Source organism: Acomys minous (assembly GCF_964271855.1).
Source record: "Acomys minous genome assembly, chromosome: 8".
Taxonomy (NCBI): domain Eukaryota; kingdom Metazoa; phylum Chordata; class Mammalia; order Rodentia; family Muridae; genus Acomys; species Acomys minous.
In genome coordinates this window covers 71452438-71458059 of record NC_140489.1, presented here as the reverse complement: position 1 = coordinate 71458059, position 5622 = coordinate 71452438, and the positions used below count along the sequence as shown (strand labels likewise).

At 41.5% G+C, this 5622-nt stretch overlaps 1 pseudogene across 1 annotated transcript; it reads right to left on the bottom strand.

Annotated features, from left to right (window-relative positions):
* Window positions 1–4072: 4072 nt before the first annotated feature.
* LOC311604165 (protein C1orf43 homolog) lies at window positions 4073–4931 on the bottom strand (annotated as a pseudogene). Its single transcript has one exon. The product of its transcript is annotated as a protein C1orf43 homolog (transcript).
* Between the last annotated feature and the right edge of the window lie 691 nt (window positions 4932–5622).

Genomic DNA, 5622 nt, shown 5'->3' with positions numbered 1-5622 from the left:
GGCCTACCTAACACATCAATACTCGATATGGCATTTATTTGTGCTTTTCACATGAAGATTCTACTCTCACTTGCAATTTGAGTGTATCTTTAGAAAATGTTTTTTCTTTCCTACAATAACCATTTTTTTTCTGCTAAAGCCATTAGCTGTTGGTTAAACCAGAAATAGTATTATGAACAAGAATATCAAAACCTAAGCTGAGGGATGAATCATTATCATTGTATGACCAATGAACAGATTGCTCTCTCCCATAAGATGAACACATACAGCAGCAATGCTAGCAATTACATAGGTTAGTGCAAATAAGTGTATCAAATCTTGAATGGTATTAAGGTTTTATTTTTCCAAAATCTTAAGAGGTACAAATTTAATTTCTCACCATTTGAGAAACTCTCAGGGTCCTTCATTTTCTCCCCTTCCTCATTTGTGATCCTTGTTCGGCCACTGTGATTTTTTTTTTTTTTTACTCATTTTTTATCATTCTGTTATTATTTTTTCTTTATTTGCTGTTCTGCTTCCACATTTCACTTCTGAAGCTTTTCCTAATCAGGAGAAAGAGGGAACCACTTATGTATATGGTAATTCAAAGTGGCTCAATCTTAGGATATTCAGTACTAATTAAAAAACAGTGAGAGGATGCTCCTCCTACTCAAAATTTCTCACCCATACTCTGAGTTTACTTTGTGTGGTGCCAATAATGATTCGTGAATAAGTTACTATCATTTGAGAAAGAAAAATTGTCCTGCTCACCCTGGTCTTTTTTTTTCTTTCTTTCATGCAGATTGAATGTCGTCGTGATGACTTTCTGAGGAGACAGGATACTCTCTGTCCAGAAATATCCTCGGTGGTCCTTATTTCCTAGTCTCCCTGCCCACATCCCAGAGTTTTCCTCCTGGATGTCACTATTCCTTTTTTTGCTTGATGGTTTCACTCTTTCCTTAAGTATGGGGATAAACCATTATCATTTTCAGAACTATATATTTGTCATCGTATCAGATAGAATAGAATACTTACAATACTAATATGAGTAATACATAGATTCATTAGAATAACTGTATCAAATTATAGCCTAGTGTTAAGGCCTCCCCCTCACATATCCAACTCCTTAGGTGTATTCAAATTCCAGTGCAAGCTCTGCCTGATCATATTAAATTCCTCACCTCTTCTCCACTGACTAAAGGATAGTGTTTCCTGAATGTCCACTTCATTTCGTAAATACCTACTTATTATCACATGCTGTAGCTCCATGCATGATTGCTCCTCCTTTAAATACCACACACACACACACACAGACACACACACACACACACAAACACACACAGACACAGACACACACACACAAACACACATAGACACAGACACACACACACAAACACACACAGACACAGACACACACACACACACACAAACACACAAACACACACAGACACAGACACACACACACAAACACACACAGACACAGACACACACACAGACACACACACACACACATACACACACACACACACACACACACACACACACACACACATACACACACACACACACAGAGACCACACACAAGATGGATTTCAAACACCTTGAGAGCAAGACTATATTCTAATTCAGTTCTTTTTTACTTCACAAACCACTGTGTTTGTGTCATATTGGTTACGGAAAAATTATACATGGATATGGTGAAAGTATACAAGGGTATGAGAGAGAGAAACAGAGACGCAGGCATAGACAGAGACACAGAGACAGAGAGAGACAGAGAGAGGCAGAGACGCAGGCATATTCAGAGACACAGAGACGGAGAGAGACAGAGAGAGACAGAGACGCAGGCATAGACAGAGACACAGAGACAGAGAGAGACAGAGAGAGGCAGAGACGCAGGCATATTCAGAGACACAGAGACGGAGAGAGACAGAGAGAGACAGAGACGCAGGCATAGACAGAGACACAGAGACCGAGAGAGGCAGAGAGAGGCAGACAGTGGGGACACATTAATTCCCATAGTCAAAGATTTTAGTAATAGAAAAAAATGGATGAAAAATGATTTCCTAACATGAGTATTTCCTTAACATGCTGAATAGAGTTCAGAGGAAGCACTTAGATTTTACTAGCACTGATTGGTTAGCTATGCTTCTAGTGTGAGGCATGGTAACCCTCTTGCTGAGTAGATCTCAAAGCTAATTTGAAAGCTGTTGGTTACTTCCAAGGTATGTGTGTCATTACTGTACTCATAGGATTGATTATCTTGCAATGCTAGTCCTTGATGTGATAGGCCAGAACTCACACACAAGTAGCATTATTCTGACTCAGCAGGTAATATTTGAGAATATATATGTATATGCAAATATGTCTTTCTGCAAATATATGAATGCAATAATGGTTGATTAATAAAAGGACTGAATTTGGAGGAGCGCAAGGAGGGGTAACTGGAAAGATTTTTGGGGAGGGACAGAGAAGGAAGAAATGTAATTAAAATACAATCTCAAAAATAAACAAAAAAGGAAGTAGTTATAAGGGGAAAGATAAGGACAGAATCAAGTAAGACAACTTTTCCCACTTCATTATCTTTTTAAATTTATTTACTTATTTTACATTCTAATCAGGACTTCACCTCCCTCCTCTCCTCCCGGACCCTCGCACTCCTCTCCCCTTGTGCCTCCTCTCTTATGCCTCCTCCCTTTCTTCTCAGAGAGGGAGACCTCCATGAGTTATCAACTAACTGGCTTTGACATATCAATCAGATCTGGGCACATCTTCTATTGAGGCTAGAGAAGGCTGACCAGTTAGGGAAAAGGGATCCAAAGGCAGGCAACAGAGTCAAAGGCAGTTCCTGCTCCTGCTGTTAGAGGTCCCACATGAGGACCAAGCTAAACATCTGCTCCATATGCATTGGGGGCCTAGGTTCTCCCATGGCTGCCCACTGGTTGGTGGTTCAGTCTCTGTGAGGCTTATGGGCCTAGGTTAATTGATTTTGTAGGTTTTTTTGTGGTGTCCTTGACCTCTCTGGCTCTTTTCATCCTTCTTCTCCCTCTTTTAAGATTCCCCATGCTTCACCTATTGTTTAGTTGTGGGTCTTCGCATCTGTTTTCATTAGCTGCTGGGTGAAGCCACTCGATGACTGTTATGCTAGCTTCCTGTCTGCTAGTATAGCAGAATATTAATAATAGTATCAAGGGTAGGTCTCTCTCATGGCATGTGACCAATCATTGATTAGTTGGGTTGAAGGTTTAGTGGATTCTATGGAAGGGTCCCTAGTTGAGACTCTTAGCAGTGAGGGATATGGAGCCTGAAGTAGCCACCTCTTGTTGCCAGGCAGGACTTCCAGTGCAGGGAGGAGGAAACCAATCTACCCACAAGGCAATTTTTTAAAGGAGAATAAAATAATATTGTAAAATTATAAAATTATAAATAAAGTTTATAATTTCACAACTGAATTTTATGAGGAAATTATGTTTTAAATTCCATGTCTGAGCTGGGGTAAGGAAACTTTTTTTTTTTTTTTTGGTTATGAGCTTAACCTGTAATTGTTGAGCCATCTCTGCAGCCCATAAATACATTTTTTATTTATTTTATTTTTTATATTAATATCATTTTCTCTTTATTTTCTTCTTTTTTTAGTAGTTAATTTTATTAAATAATTTGTAAACTGAGACTAATACAGTGAATTTAGAGAAAACCACTTCTTCATGTTGTGTCTTACTATCATAACAGTATTGGGTGAAAGTGGGACAGATGCTTCCACCTCAGGAAAGTCATGTTCATGTCTCTATACACCTTGTTTGAATGAACACCAAAATTCCAGAGGACATTCCACCTATCCACTCCCCTTTCCTCACGAGGTCCTGACTGACTTTTCCACCAATCAAATGTGTGATGCTCTAAACCCAAATATTTCTATGGGGTACACCTTTGGAGCCAAAGAGCATTGAACAGGGTAGGTGAGTTACAGCCAAAAACAAGCAAAGATTTCCAAGACAGCTTTGACAATGACATTTGAATTCAAATCCAGAAAAAGTGCTACTGGGAGAGAAGGAGTCTTAGGCAAGAGAAGCATTGGGAAGGACCTTTAGACACAGCTCTGTAAGAACGCTGGACTCAACAGAAGTTTCGGCCAATAAAGTCTGGGCCTGCTGAGCCAGACAGCCCGAAGGCGCACAGCTGGCGTCTGTGTAGCATTCATAGAGTACTCTCCAGTGTGTTATAGTTGTCCTTAAAGCTCTTCAGCTCGAAAAAGTGCTTAGGACGTTTGCTCTTCTGACTGGAGGGAAGGTATGTGACCTGGATGGTTGTTGGCGACATTTCAGGCGACTGGGTTAGGTCTTTGGCTGCTGACTGGTGTTGTCTCTGAGAGTTCTCAATCCGTGCTTTGACCACAGTGGCCAGCTCACTCCAGGCCTCCTGATACCGCAAGTACTCACTCTGGCCAAAGACCCCTGTCCCACAGCAGGCTGTCTCATATCCATTAAGCAGGGTATCAATGAAGGTCTTGTGAACACCCTTGAAAAGAGTGCTAGTGTTTCACAGATCTAGGAAGTAAGAAAGGAAATTCTTACCCATTAAAGAACAGGGGTGCCGGCCTTCAGCATGAAATGGGATCTCAGAGGCGCGGATCGCATCTAAAGCTTTCATCCTGTATAGATAGTTGTAGCAACTTTGATTGCCCTGGGTTCCCAGCTACAGCAGTCTGGTGCCATCATCTGCCAGAAGCTGGGGTTCATGCTTGATATCCTGTACCCTGGACAGTCTAACATCGATCTCCTCTTTTAAGTCCTTGGGGGCATTGTGTCCCACAGGGACATGAGGTCCTCTTCTAGATTTCATTGCAAAGCGCATGATTTGTCTCTTCACAAAAATAAACAGCAGTACAAATACCAGGCTCCTGTATGCCGTCAAAGCACGACATTCACTCCGGACAGCCAGTTACTGCTAGACGCCATTGCCGCCCCCCCCTCCCTCTCCCTCTCCCTCTCTCCCTCCCTCCCTCCCTCCCTCCCTCCCTCCCTCCCCCTCTCTCTTTCTCTCTCTCTCTCCCCGAAGACCCACTAGGATATTCCCGCCATGCTTGCGCGTTCGGCTAGGCTCGCAGAAGCCAGGGCATCTAGGTTCCCTAGAGCTCTCTAGCCATTTCTATTTGGACTTGGGGCGGGGGGGTGGGGGAGGAAGAAAGGAAAAAAAAAAACCTAGAGTCTGTCAGAAAATATGGTGGATGGGGCGCTAGTTAAGCACAGAGCCTTTCTGCTCCACCCACCCCATTTTCTCTTTCTTTTTCTTATCTCTAAATCCTCCTGTATACCATTTTTTATTCTTTTTCAAATTTATCTTTTTTGTTTTGTTTTGTTTTTTTGTTTTTTGTTTTTTGTTTTTGTTTTTGTTTTTTTTTTTGAGACAGGGTTTCTCAGTGTAGCCTTGGCTGTCCTGGACTCACTTTGTAGACCAGGCTGGCCTCGAACTCACAGTGATCCACCTGTCTCTGCCTCCCGAGTGCTGGGATTAAAGGCATCCACCACCATGCCTGGCTTCAAATTTATCATCATTAAAAAATTAATTGTTATATTTATGTATGTGTATATGTATGCATGCATGTATGGATATTCCTTAATGATATTTTAATAAAGCTGAGAGTACAAT